General features: G+C 39.4%; 1 protein-coding gene and 1 pseudogene across 3 annotated transcripts in view; both read right to left on the reverse strand.

Annotated features, from left to right (window-relative positions):
• The window catches only part of PLCH2 (phospholipase C eta 2), a 1923638-nt gene that overhangs the window by 1456695 nt on the left and 451229 nt on the right, over positions 1–15714 (reverse strand). The gene's annotated exons all lie outside the window — the stretch shown is intronic.
• On the reverse strand, positions 2384–3520 carry LOC122794728 (annotated as a pseudogene).

The raw sequence follows: 15714 nt of genomic DNA on the forward strand, positions 1-15714 counted from the left end.
AAACTGGGGCCATAGTAGAAAAACACATCTGACACAGATATCCTGTCATTCGCCCATGTAGCTAAAGTAAGTAGTTAGGAAGACACATTGCCCACCCTTATCATGAAGGATTTCTCATCTAGATCAAGGGAGGTCATAGTCTCCTATACTCATCACTCATCAGACCAATGATTGCAGCTGGAGAGGCCACAAAAGTTCAACAAAAGGATAAAGGGTCTCAAACATCTGTCCTATGCTGCCCGACTGAAAGAACTCAGCTCTATTCATTCAGCGCCCGCTTGCTCTCAGAGGTGACCTTTGCCTAACATACAAGGCCATGTCAAACCCAGATTTGATGAATATTCACTGCTCAAAAGAGGCACAAAAAAAAAATAATGGGTATAGTTATATATTGGGCAAGTGTGGAAGCCACAAAACTATGGGCTAGGGCTTGTAAATGCCGAACCTATGAACGAGAGAGCCATCACGAAGTGTTGCAGTACAACAAAGACGTGTGCTCAGATCCCATATCCTCACATAGTGTTTTGAAAAAACATGCCTTCAACGGTCGAGTTTTTATAAAGTTTACTACATTCACTACATATTCTGGTTCAACGTAGGACTCGGATATTTTGACCCAAGTGCTTCTCTGTGAATAATGCAATTTGTCCAAATTGCATCAGGGGCATTGCTTTGAATAAATGCCTGCAATCCCCCATAACAGACAGACATAGAATGAGCACCATCAGTACAGACACCAATGCACTTAGTCCACTCCAAATTATTTTCAGATATAAAAGTATCAAGGATCTTGAATAAGTCTTGAACCTTAGCACCAGCAGTGATACTTTTACAAAAGAGAAGGTCTTCCACAATGTTATCACCATCTATAAACTGTACATAGCAAACCAAGTGAGCATCATCATTATTACCTGTGGCCTCATCTAGCTGCAACCCAAATTCCTTCCCTTTTATTATTGTAATTAACTGATCATTGCGGTCCTCCACTATGTGCTGTATTCTGCGACTGATGGTTTTATTGGATAAAGGCACTTTTGAAAGCAGCTTCCCAGCAGACTCACCGATCATGATGTTCACCATATCTACAGCAGCCAGTAGAATGATTTCTTCTGCGATGGTATGAGGCTTCTTACATTTTGGGATTCTATGTGCCACCTTGTACGATGCTACCAAAGCATTACTTAGTATTGATGCCTGCTTATAAAAACTACCTTTTTGATGATTTAACTCTTAACTTTCTGGTAAAGTAGTCATGAGATTTACTAACCATGCTGGGATGAATGGTTTCTAAATGGCATTTCAACTTACTTGGTAGCATGCACTCTGTTGCCAAAACTTTCATACACAGTATACACTGCAGCCTCTGTTCACCACTAACGTCTGTCACGTAAAACCAAAGTCCAAGAAACTGTCATCATATTTTCTATATTTGCACTTCTTCACACTGTTGCCACTGGTTGATGGTGCGCCCTCTTTATTTTCACTTTTACAATGCTTATTATTGTTTAGTAAAAAAACTATCCATTTTTAAACATACATAGGAGAAGAAATACTTCAAAAACTTCACTTGACTTATATCACAACAATATTCAGTTGATACAATCTCTGAAAACTAATTCAGCACTAAGATCACGCAATACCGACAGTTATTTATATATGAACTGTATTTAAGGCAGCCTAAAAGGAATAAATCACATTACCTTCTCCCGTTTGTCCCAACTGTACTACTTTGGTGCCTCATCATTAACTGCACTGGCTGTAGTAACCTGCTCTTTCTCATTTTTCCTTTTCTATTTTTTTTAGAAAACAAACATCTCATTTTCAGACGTCTTGTTAAATGTTCAGCCATGAACATTAAATAAAGAACCCTCCTAGTGGCACAAAAACAGCTTTTATGATTAGGACTCACTAATCCACTCCCACTTTCTCCAGCCCTAAACAGCAAGTTTTCTTCCTGTTACCCCAGCTACCGCTGTTGTTAATACACGCCTTACTGCAGACCACGAAAAAAAAAAATAGTGTGCATTGTTGTGTGTGTGTGTATATGTGTATGTGTATGATGTGTGTGTGTGTGTGTGTGTGTGTGTGTGTGTGTGTGTGTGTGTGTGTGTGTGTGTGTGTGTGTGTATTAGCATTCTGACTCTCTACATTACTGAGTTAAATCAACACATCCTGTTAATAACCGACAGCACAGTATTACACATGGTGTGGTTTTCAAACACTGTAAGGTATTTGCTGCTTCTGTGGTTTCCTTTCAGTCACTGAGTTCTTATCTAAATGTCATAAAAGAGTTACATTCTGTTAGGTGGGATAAGAAGTGTGCAGTAGTGTTTGTGGTGGCTCCGTCTCATGCTGTCCTGGATGTACCACCAACCATGGACAGCTAACCAGTGCTTTGCTGCTGCTGCTGGCACATTGTCCCCATTGTTTCTGCAGCTGATGAGCTGACTAAGTTAAGGTTTCCAGTAGCACACCACTCTGAGGCTGCAGCTGTTGATGAGGTAGTGGCCGAGGTGACAGAGCTTTTTCTCTCTTTCTGCCACAGGTGGATCTTGGTATGTCACTTCCTCTCATTGCTCCAGGTGAACTTTCTTCCATAGTAATCACAGGCAAATGGCTTCACCCCTGTACAAGTGCAGATGTGCATGGTGAGGTGGTCACTCCTACTGATGTTCCTCATGTAGATGCAGCACTGGAATGGTTTGTGACCCGTGTGGATTCTGATGTGCCATGTCAGTTCATCAGATCGTGAAAAGTGACAATCGCAGCCTTCAGCTGGCCAGGGGTAAGGTCTTTTGTGCGCTGAAGTCTTGCTGGGCTGGGTTGGATACTTTCTGGGTCAAAGTATAGGTCTCAACGGTACGTTCTGTGGGCAGTATGTGCCAGGAAGCTGGGTCTCATCCCCTGTCGGGGCTCCCATGGTGAAGTTACAGACTGTTGAAAGAGGGGTGAGTGGTGGTTGCACCCGAATGGATTCTATCGGACATTGGAATGGTTTATGTTCAGGGACACTATGGCAGTCCCACTGACACTGAGGCTGAAACAAAGAGCAATCTGGGATCATTGGAAATAGACCACTGTCTGGGTTTGTCCTGGGTGAAGGATAGAAAGGAGAGGGGATACGAAATTGATCCATTTGACGTTGCAAGGAAAGCTGAAGTATCTTGATAAAGCTCCCCACACGAAGAGTATGGAGGTGGAGAATACAAATGGTCCATTTCATGCTGGTTCTGTGCCATGCTGCAACTCATTGTGCTTGAGAGAGGGTTTGGAGATGTTGAGGATGCAGGAGAAGAAGCTGAAGGTGAAGACAATGTGGGGCCAACTCCAAGGATCCATGCACTAACAATGTTAAGGAAAACTGGCAGGCTTTGTCAGTGCTTCAGATCAGGATTAGCCAGTGGTCTTTAGCTTGCACCACAGCGTATTACTGACGAGAATTTAAATGACTGCATGGAATTTACCCCATCTTGTAGTAATAATAAACGTTCAGGTCAGACACTATATCATCTTGGTCCATTATTACTGTAAAGTATGTGGCAGCATTTATTTTAGATGAACATAACTGGTTCCAATAATGTTCTAGTAGTCATAGGTAATAAATAAGCAACAGTGAATAGGACACAGTTGAATTTGTAGTTTATAATATAAACCCAGAGCCGCCAGAACTACCATGCGTTGACATTAGGCATTAGTATTACTTTTCAGTTTATATTTCGTGATTTAGCTTATTAGTTTGCGGTGCTCCTGTGAGGAAGCAGTGGCTCCCCAGGGTGCCACGGTGCACACTTTGGGAACCCGTGGTCTAGAGAGATATGGAATGTCTTACAGAATTCAGTGAGTTACAGAATATGCTTCCTTAGCTTTAGCAGATACACAATGGTCATAATTTAAACTACTGACTGCCACTCTCCAAACTGCTTAAATAATATCACATTTTATGATTTGATCATTTATTTTGTAATCATCATTTTGTATGAAGTTAAATGTAGTGACATTAAAGCTAACTACTGCACCAGATGTGTAATTTTTGCAATTTGTAGACAATCTTGGTGATGTTCAATATTTATTAAAGCAATTATGTTACTCTATTTGTAATAATTAGCATATAGCATCTGAGAAGAATAGTCTGAAATTAACTTTCACCAGTATAGAGCCTTGTGAGATGCCACTGGTAACCCCTGTTGATTAGGGAAATCATCCCTATACCTTTGAGTTAAAAGTAATGAAGTAAAAATTGCACGAAAAAAATAAATATATTCAGTACTAAATTCTAGTTAAGGATGCTTATTAATAAATGCACATTATGGGAAGCTCCAAATAACCCTATGTTTATCAGCAGAAGGGTAGATTAATATATTCATACCTTCATACGCAAGTACTAGGCAGCCATTCTGCAGACTATAAGCCTAGTCAGTAACCCATACTCAAAAGGTGGAGCTAAACCTAAGGTAATGGCAAATCACAGCACCCCCCCCCCCCCCAAACAAAAAAAAGCATTGAATGTATGCCGATCGATGCAGGATTTTTTTTTTATATTTAATACCCTCCCAAAAGTACAATGTGTGATCCAAAAACTATAACGAAACAATGATGACTTGCAAACTTTGCAGTCTTAGAGGTCAGCATAGGACACTGAGATTTTTGGCAAAAAATGCAAAGGTTTAGGCTAAGTGCAGATATGTTATATTGTACAAATTGCAGGAACAGGCAAATCAAATGGTTGTCATCATCAGTCCCTTTTTTCCCCATTTTTACATGGGGTCCAGGTGTCACATCAGCATTATTCAATGTGACTAAATGGCACAGAGCATATATTATGGCATTACAATATAGTATACTTTCTGCAGAATACACTTAACCTGAATACATAGCCATTTGTTGAGCACCCCCCCTTATGTCATAGCTGTACACATTACTGGGGACAACAGATCACTGAGACGTTGCTATACTAATTTATTTGTGGCCTACTGAAGTTGAAGTATGCCAGAGAACCCAGCTAATTACTAAAGGGAGGCATTGTTTGGGTCCCTCTTTCTGAATCTTAGTATCTCACATAGCACTAGTCAAGCTCCACCGCATTCCTCTAAATTCATACTTAATAAATCAGTCAATCAATATTTTATTTATTTTATTTTATTTTTTTTTATTTAGCCTTTTGTTGACCAGGTTATTCCCACTACAAATAAAAACACTGTTACAATTGCTAAAGTTGCCAAGGGAAGAATAAAGCTGCAAGTAGAACCTTCGACAAACCACCCTGGATCTGCTGTTAAAACAAATGCTTTAATCAATGTTTTAAAAGCACAGAATGACAAGAACTGTTAAAACAAAAAGCAGGAATGAATCAAATTCCAATAAACGCTTTCGGCTAAAATAGCCTTCAATGAATCAAATTCCGATAAGCGCTATCTGAAGAAGGCTATTTTAGCCAAAAGCGCTTATCGGAATTTGATTTATTCCTGCTTTTTGTTGTATTTTAACAGTGAAGAAGGTTATTTTAGATGAAAGCGCTTATTGGAATTTGATTCATTCCTGCTTTTTGTTTTATTTTAACAGTTCTTGTCATTCTGTGCTTTTAAGATGTTGATTAAAGCATTTTTTTAACAGCGGAGCTGTGATGGTTTGTCGAAGGTTCTACTCGCAGGTTATTCCCACTAGGTTGGTAGACTCTCTTCAGTGGTCAGGGCGACCCATGGAGGTACATTTATACTACTAGGGGAAATTTGGCCAGGGCATTGGAAACTTCTCCTACTCTTTTCAATAGGTGCTGTGGGATTGTTTACATCCACTTGAGCTACCATGTCACCTATTGAAAATAGTAGCTCTCCTGTGCCCTAGTCAAGTTTCCCCAGTAGTATGAATATACCACCTTGGGTCATCCTCAAGCCATTGGGGCCTCAGTTTAACATCTCATCCAAAGTATCGCACAAGCAGGAGTGCAGCACCCTCTTTATGCTGCACTGCAATGTCATCTATCAATCTGCTTGGAATAAAACCCACAGCTTTCTGCACCAATGGCAATCGTGCTACCTATTGCACCAGTGACACTACAATAAAGGACAAGAAGAGGCATTGATGACATTTAAGCTCATGACTCCTAGTTTATTGGACCAGACATCTAACTCCTGAGCTACAATTCCACATATATTTGAATTCATGCTACAGTGGTATCAGATTCATATCTAGGTGGCAACCATGATGCAGTATAAATAAATAAATAAACAATCAGAGGCATGTAACTATAATAATATCTGTCTGTAAGAGTGGTTACAATCAAGAATATGGCTAGAACAGAACCAAAGCCAGTTCTAGTTGGCATATCAGACTAAGCCCTGATCAAACAAGTACAGTTCACCTCATACAGAATGAATACTTTGCTTGAACTGCAATGCAGATCTTGGTTGCTGCAGTAATTTCAAACATTTAAAAAGAAAATCTCTCAAGATTAAATTAGCACTACATGCATACCTCTTAAGATTTTTTTTTTACTTTTTTCCTCTCTAGTTGTCTGCTGCATTTTAGGTACATTGATTAAAATAGAAGTCACAGAAATGCCAGTATCACAGATCTCTATGAATACAGTTTAAACCCCCATTGTATACAAAAGCATTTAAACTACATGTCACTGGAACTGCTGATGATAATTTAAATCCCACCATAACTGCTTCTATTTATTCAGACCTCAAAAGACTTCTTTCAGCACTGGATGTTTTTATCACAAATCTGCCACATCAGCATAGTTTAACAATAAATGTCAAATGATAAGCTATGTCTTTTATTCTTACTGTAATACACTAATATGCCTTTGATAAAAATAAAATAATCCTGAACTGCAAAGAGTGCTTTTAACTATAAAATATTTGAGTTTATTGGTCAGCTTTGTAAAATGTGTACATAAAGTTAATGTGTTCTGAGTCTAGAGAGAGCTTATACGAACCTGTTATATTATAGAAAGTGCTGTTTTGTTCAGGGTATACACCATACCCATAAACATTTGAAAAGGAAGAGCAAAGCAGTTATAATACTAATAGGATAAGTCACAGGCAGATGTAAGGCATTCTAAGAGAGTGGGATGTTATATCCCCATAATGTGACCATCAGCATGAATTCTAGCAATAAAGGATAATGTAACTGTCACAGCTCTCATTTTTAGCAGTCAGAGGAGGACATGGAAAAAATGTTGTTATCAGTCTGAGACCTAACATAGTGCAAAGCTCCCGCCACCTAATATCCAGTGCAATAGAAAGATGTACTAATTGCCAATAAGAATTGAGTTGAGCAGGAGAATCTCATAATATCAGCCTAGTAAAACCGACCTCTATCAGAAAATGATGTGCACAAATATTTTCAGAATGAGACACCTATAAGTACAAGCATGATTCCTTGGCATTACCAGGGAGCATGTGTAACCCCTGCTGCAGTATGATTCCTTGACATTACCGGGGAGCATGTGTAACCCCTGCTGTAGTATGATTCCTTGACATTACCAGGGTGCATGTGTAACCCCTGCTGCAGTATGATTCCATGACATTACCGGGGAGCATGTGTAACCCCTGCTGCAGTATGATTCCATGACATTACCGGGGAGCATGTGTAACCCCTGCTGCAGTATGATTCCTTGGCATTACAGGGAGCATGTGTAACCCCTGCTGCAGTACGATTCCTTGGCATTACAGGGAGCATGTGTAACCCCTGCTGCAGTATGATTCCTTGACATTACCAGGGAGCATGTGTAACCCCTGCTGCAGTATGATTCCTTGACATTACCAGGGAGCATGTGTAACCCCTGCTGCAGTATGATTCCATGACATTACCGGGGAGCATGTGTAACCCCTGCTGCAGTATGATTCCTTGGCATTACAGGGAGCATGCGTAACCCCTGCTGCAGTATGATTCCTTGACATTACCAGGGAGCATGTGTAACCCCTGCTGCAGTATGATTCCTTGACATTACCAGGGAGCATGTGTAACCCCTGCTGCAGTATGATTCCTTGACATTACCAGGGAGCATGTGTAACCCCTGCTGCAGTATGATTCCTTGACATTACCAGGGTGCATGTGTAACCCCTGCTGCAGTATGATTCCATGACATTACCGGGGAGCATGTGTAACCCCTGCTGCAGTATGATTCCTTGACATTACCAGGGAGCATGTGTAACCCCTGCTGCAGTATGATTCCTTGGCATTACAGGGAGCATGTGTAACCCCTGCTGCAGTATGATTCCTTGACATTACCAGGGAGCATGTGTAACCCCTGCTGCAGTATGATTCCTTGACATTACCAGGGAGCATGTGTAACCCCTGCTGCAGTACTTTTCCTTCTATATGAGCACAGTGGCTATGCGAGAACCCTCACACATTTGTACTGCTTGTATCTGTATATGATTATCATAGCACAGAAGGACATTGTTCATAACTGTACCTGATTTTCTCTAATATTTTTATCATGTTCCTCATAAAACATTTAATTTTCTGATAAGTCACTAAGGATGGTAGCCACTCAGTAGTACCACATATCAGGATTTCCTACGTCTTAATGCTCAGAAGATGCAAATCCCATTGTTCTATTAACCTTTTAAGTAAGTCTGAGGTAATAGGTAAATGTGTCCTTCCATTATTTTTTGTTTTTGTCCCTGACTGAAGTTGAAAGCTACTGGGCAGGATTCTGACCCCAGATATGATGCTGTAAGTTTACAGCATACCTTAAAATATGTCTGTGATAACACCATCCCTAATTCAGCACTAAACATCCTGCCACTAATGCTTGGAGACTGCGTGAGAGGGAGTCCAGATGGCAGCTTAATAAATACTCTGGGGAAAATGTGTTTGAAAAACACATTACACTAGCAGCAACTGTACTTGGAGAATGCAAAATAACCTGTCCATGCAGGGTCTTCTTATCATAATTTCCATAGCAGTAGGTGATGCAATTAACAAATGACCCAAGGACATTTGCTTAGATGCAGGTCTGATTTGTTTGTCTGGCTTAAAAGACACACATGAATGGTCTACCTTATTTATTTATTTGTTTTTGCTTTGTTTTACTATGCATTTTTGTCAACTTGACCCTTAAGGGCCCATTTAATCCTTTCCATTTATGGCATCAGGAGACAAAATGAGGAAAACCCAATGGCTGGGGACATTGAGGTTAAAAGATTTTCCCGAGCTCATGTTATCTGATAAGAAAGGTGCAAAGCTGAGCTAGGCTGAGTGTCTCAGAGTACATACTCATACTTGCTCACAAGGATAAGATGAAATACTTGTGCTTGCTCACAAGGATAAGCTGGAATATTTATGCTTGCTCACAAGGATAAGCTGGAATACTTGTGCTTGCTCACAATGACCAGCTGGAATACTTGTGCTTGCTCACAATGACCAGCTGGAATACTTGTGCTTGCTCACAATGACCAGCTGGAATACTTGTGCTTGCTCACAATGACCAGCTGGAATACTTGTGCTTGCTCACAATGACCAGCTGGAATGCATGTACTCTCACTGGGACTTGTTCCCTTTAGTCTTTATGCAAGAGAGTGCAATGTTCCACAGGAAGCACTCTTACACGAAAACTTTCACAATCGCTCTTCTGCCTGGATGGCGGACTCAACCTTGGTCACATTTGTCCTTGGCTGGATCCACCAGTGGCCACTACCAGACAAACCTTAGTGCTGTAGTCAGGGATTCATGTCTCTATGCCATGATGGAACTGAATTAAATAGTCTACATTAATTGTCTGTTTTATATCGTTGGCGTGTAAGATCCACTCCTTGTTTACAGGATTAGAAAAGAAAAATGGGAACTAATCATATCATGAAAGAAGACTGTGAAAGTATACCCTGCCCTGTAGAAGGTACCATAAGGTTCCTCACGCTTAAATAAACTTCAAGAGATGACAGAGTCAGCTTTTGTACTAAAAACTTCAGGTATAATGATGGCAAAGGGGTCATTTAGGTGGTCTGGGGTTACAGACCCCTTCAAACCCAACTTGCTTTTTGTTTTAACTGAAACTCATAATTCTTGTGGGATGCAGGCAAAATTAATGACAGAAAAATCTTAACTGAGGAGTACAAAGGCATTGTATGGCTTGCTGGTGTTATGTCTTCTTGCTTCTTTTATTATATGTAGAGCACCTGTGTAGAATAAATGGCTGTGTAGAATTAGCCTGCTACCTTCCAAGCTGTCAGTCTTAGGCTCTTGAGGTTGGGGTGTAGCAGTGGCCTTTCCTGCTGAGTGAGAAATCTGCATGTCACTTCATGTTAAGTTAGTAGTTTGCAATGAATGGGAAAGATCATCACTGTCTCTGTGTCTGTTACAAGTTTCTACAATGAGAAGGTAGTACCACACTTGTCCTGGCCACTCAGGAGCTATCACACTAAGTTTTGCTGTTTCTTTTACTTTTATGTCACATTTGGAATGATGGGTCATAGAAAAAAAATCATACAAAATATACTGATCCCACCCAGATTGATAAGGCATTAGTTGCCAAGGCCCCTCTTGGAATCTGATAACAAAAAAATTTGATGATTCACTTGAGATGCAAATAGGTTTGTCAACAGATTGCCCCACTTTGTTGCAATATCCAGAAATGTCTGGTTTCGGTTTTTGTCTGGCAATCTCTTCTTGCTTATGCTGTCTGGTCCATATTACTTAGAGCTGCGGAGACTAAATTGTCATTTCCCGCATGATTAATCTGCAGAGGGAAAACAAAACAGGTTCCCAGCTAGTTATATTCCACATAATCTTTACATTGGAAAATGTCCATAGTCTCAGAACTGACTAAAAGTCATCAACAATTAATGAATGGCCATCATCTCTTTCAGTTTCATGTGCTTCTTCCTTTGTTCCATGGACCACTTGCTTTGAGTTCAAAGCATATCTTCCAAGAGTAGTCTGATGCAGCTATAGTTAGACACCGATTTGGTTTATGGGAGAGAAAAGGGAGATCTGAATTCCCTGAAATCTGATAGTGAGTTCCTTGGTCATTGCTTGAACAAGAGGGAGGATATGCTTTCTGGGTTTCATAAATGTACTTTGAGAACCAATGGACTCTTCCTGTTCAACTTTATATGAAACCAAGAAAACACAGTCTCATATTTAGGTCAAAGAGAATAAAAAGACATGTAACCCAAGGCTATGAAGTTGCCTTTACTTGGAAATGTGTGCTGTTGCAGTTATCTTCTTCTGTGTGGAAATAAGAATGCCTAGTTCTCCATATTCCAAATGACCACGTACAGTTTCTTCTGCTAACCAGTGCCTAAGCTGTACATCTGTGAATCCTAGACTTTGAAAAAGAAATTTGCAGCTAGGTTTAGTGATTTCTCGACCTGTTCTACTGACTCTACATTAGTTACCGATATAAAGGCATATATGAACCCCTTTTTTGTCTTATGTAGGCAAATAATAAAGGCATACATCTGTTGGTAACCCTATATCCAGAAGAAAGACCAATAGGCAAGGAAGTGATCTATTACTGGTAGTTTTCTAAATATAATCTCCAAAACTGTCACTGGGCTCTGCAGACAAAATGTTAAAGCATCCTTCATGTACAAGGTGATGTTGAAGGTATCTTTTATAAAAAAGGAAAAATGGCATGCAGACTAAGCAGCTTGAATGTTTTAGTGCCTCACAGTTGTTTGTATGAGACATGTCATTGATGAGCCTTCACAGGTCACCTTTATTTTGGAACCAGAAGAAGGCTTTAATAACATTCCAGTATTATTTCTAGACAGGATATCATTTATTTTCAGTCCAATGGTTACAAGCTGCAATATAGCAGTGGTGCAGTGGTAGCATTGTTGCCTCACAGCAAGAGATTCTCCAGTTCAATTCTTGGCTGGAGTGCCTTCTGTGCGGAGTCTGCATGTCCTCCCTGTGTTCATGTGGGTTTCCGCCAGATGCTCCATTTTCTGCCCATGTTTCAAACATATGCGTCTGAAGAGTTTCTTCCCAGGCCTCCACTGAAAATTGTCTTTGTTCCAAGTAAGACTTTCCCAGTAAACAAATGATAGATAGATAGATAGATAGATAGATAGATAGATAGATAGATAGATAGATAGATAGACACAAAATATATCTATCTATCTATCTATCTATCTAGATATCTATCTATCTAATAGCCAATGTTTAGCTCATTCTTTTTTGACAACCGGATACTCCAAAAAGATGTAAATGGGTCAAATTCTAGAGAGTAGCTTGTAGTTATATTCTCCCAAACTTATTACTCTAAAATTCAGGAGAAAGTTGAACTTCCAGAAGAAGGAAATCTTCCTACCATCTAAGTAGGATAGAAGACATCATGCCTGAGAGTCTTTGTGGAAGATTATTGACAGAAGGAGGAGGTAACCAAGTCTATTGCTTTCTGCCCATGGTGATGCTTAGCCTCACCCCATTTTTTGATTGCTGCTTCCTCTGGAACTGATGGTTATTCTGTCTTCAATAAAAAGTCAAAGGCTTGGAAATGGAGTCCCGGAATATCGAAAAATGGACATTAGAGTAATTTTTTTGCAGAATTTATTGCTCTTCCTTTCAAATGTTGAGATTTTTTTGAGAAAGAGCCTGAAACAAGTTATTTGTACCAGGGGCATCTAACAGCTGACCCTTTATGTGATCAGGAAAATGTTTGATTCATAGGTTAACATTCTTGTTAAGAAGAATACCTATAGCTGTAGCATTAGAGTGGGCATCCACAGTGTTAGCCATATTTCATCACATGCCTGTCAAACTCCTCTGCCGTCTGGAATAATTTATTAATTATTTTTCTCAGAGATATATCTAATGTCCTGAGTCAACTCTTCAGTCTGCCTTAGGGTATTCTCCTGGTTCTGTACCTTAAATGCTTGTAGTAGGCAGCATCGATCCTCAGGGTGGTTAAACTATACTGTTTTACCCAGCTGGTTAAGGATTATGTTCTTTTTGTCATATGGGAGTTTATTAAAGTCTGGTAAGGATGGAACCTGTTTGTTATGGAGGCCAAACCCTATGATTTATTTACTAAAGCACTGACAGAGGCCTTCATTTATTGTATGGCAAATGGTGTTAGTAGCTCAGTCTATCATTTTTCATGGAAGACAATTTGTTATTTTCCCACTTAAAATATCCCTTCAGAAGTTTAAGAATGTTCCCAAATGTGACATGATCTGCAGAACCACAAAGAAAGGTTGTTCTCATTGCTCATGTTATATCCATGAGAAGTGTGGTCAGTGTACGGCAAGTCCTCCATCATCCCAACCTGGGTTAGAGGAACGTACAGAAGAAGGAATCATTGTCCTGTAATTAATCAACTGTTATTAGAGTCACTATGTCTTAGCATCTATTTTTTCCATCTCAGCAATCATGGGTTCATCTTGGGCTATGCTGTGGACAGATCACTTATTTTTGACTGTCCATACCACAGTGACTGATTTTTCTGATTTGACCAGAGTGTTGTTAATCAATGAAAACTCTATTTAAGGGTATTCTTCATCCCATTGAAATTTCACTGCAGTTGCCAGGGAACTAATAACCATCCATGACGTTGTTTTAGCTTTCTTAAGAGATATTAAGACAAGGATCTGTCTTGGGAGTCAATTTAAAAGTGATCAAAAATAGAACCTTTTCTACCCCCCATCTTTAATACAGATCCTTGGAAAAATATGAGTTTAACCTAGGGAAGTGCCCACCCCACCAGGGGCTGACAGACTGGGCAAGATTCTTTAGCCATGTTGCCACTTCCTCAGTTGTGTGTCCAGGATTGAAGGCAGCATTTCACTTCAGAACCAGTTTTCTAAAGGTATCTATTTTCCTGTTCTTTCCTGAGGTGCTTATGAGCCATTTTATAATGTTTCATCTCCTGTGGAAGATATGGATAACATTAGTGAAACAGATATGAGCCTTCCTTTGATTAAGCTAAGAGTCTACATCAGTCTCTAAAAGCTACAAGGAACCCAGCTGGATTTAATTAAGTAGAGTTTCTATGGTCTTTAAGTTATTGCAAGCAAGAGTTACAACATTTCCTTTGGCAATTTCACCAAGTGACAGATGTCACCTGCACATGTCCAGGTTATAAATCTTACTTTCTCTTCTATCAGCAATACCAGCAACAGCATCAACGTGCTATCAAGTTACTGCTTTAACATTTTGCCCGAACTTGGGTTGAATTATCATGCAGTCTATGTTATAATGGATTACTTGTGGAAAAAAAAATTGCAAAAGCACTACACATAATGTTATAACTTCATTTATTTGTATTTACATGATTTTAACTATTGAATTTTGCAATGACTGTGTTCTTATGAAATATAACTGCAACTTTTTCAATATCTGTATTTAGTTCTGTAGCATGCTGAACCTGTAGGAAGAAATTGGTTAAAAACATATTTGTCTTAGATTTTTTGGTTACCAAGGTTGGGAGGGTGGCCTAATGGTTAAGGTGTTTGCCTTACAAACACAAAGTGCAGGGTTTGAGTCTAACAAGAGATAATTGGCTAGGCTTAAAATGGCTCACAAGGGCAGTTAGCTTAGTACTAACCTATGAACCTATTTGTTTATATTATATGGCTAAATACTTTATATAAGTAGAAATCATGCTGAATTTGTGACCTTTTTGTCACTTGGCACTCTCAGAAATACATATGTTCACGCGGGTTCACTAGGCACTCTCAAAATACTGAAATCTCGAATTTCAGTATTTTGAGACTGAATAGTGGAAAGTGCAGTTACACGAAACTGGACTATGTAGAATGTGGAAATGTCGAATCCACTATCGTGGTGTCATGTTTGTGACGTGGTGTGGTTTGTGGATTTACCTGGGGTTCAGGTAAGTGGTATTTATGTAAGGGTACTGGGTAGGGATTTCAGTGTGTGTAGTGGTGGTTTTTGTGTGTTTATGTGTTTAGTGTAACCTTGGAGCTAGTATATATAACTGGAGGGAGTGTTTGCGTGTTATGTTGTGTTTGTTGTAGTGTAGTTAGGTAGGTGTGTGTGTGTGTGTGTGTGTGTGTGTGTGTGTGTGTGTGTGTGTGTGTGTGTGTGTGTGTGTGTGTGTGTGTGTGTGTGTGTGGTCGCAATTGTGCTTTTCGCGGCTTTGGGTTTTTGGGTATCTGGGTTTTCTACTATTCAGTCTCGAAATACTGAAATTCAACATTTCAGTATTTTGAGATTGTCTATTGAATCCATTCGCACGCACACCCACATACACATCTATATCTGTATATGTGCATACTTTATATATATATATATATATATATATATATATAAATATATATGTGTGTGTGTGTGTGTGTGTGTGCATATATAATATGCATGAATACACACACACACACACACACACACACACACACAGTTACATTTTTTCTGACAGTTTTGTGTTCTCAGCTTTTGCTTGAATGTAGACAACTACAAACTTGATGAGTTTTGCTTACCAAAATGTTTACTAAATTAAATTGGGTATGACCAATTATGATAAATGGTGCAATAGAAAGTTTCATTTTTATTAAGAGAGTGCACTTTGTCTACAAGCTGACATTAAATGCAATGCTCAATTTCCTTCAGCCATGACTTCCACAGCAAAGATTGTCAACTCCCCCTAGTTAGTAAAGTCTGTATTCAGTTATATACTAGCTAGTCATATATAACCAACAGGTATTCAAAGCTAATACAACCAAATCCTGAATTTAAAATTATTCTTGCAGAACTGCCATGATGGTTTTACTATTAAAACTTAACAATTCCTCACAA

This window comes from Protopterus annectens, chromosome 2.part1, assembly GCF_019279795.1.
Source record: "Protopterus annectens isolate FY-2018-M chromosome 2.part1, PAN1.0, whole genome shotgun sequence".
Lineage (NCBI taxonomy): Eukaryota > Metazoa > Chordata > Ceratodontiformes > Protopteridae > Protopterus > Protopterus annectens.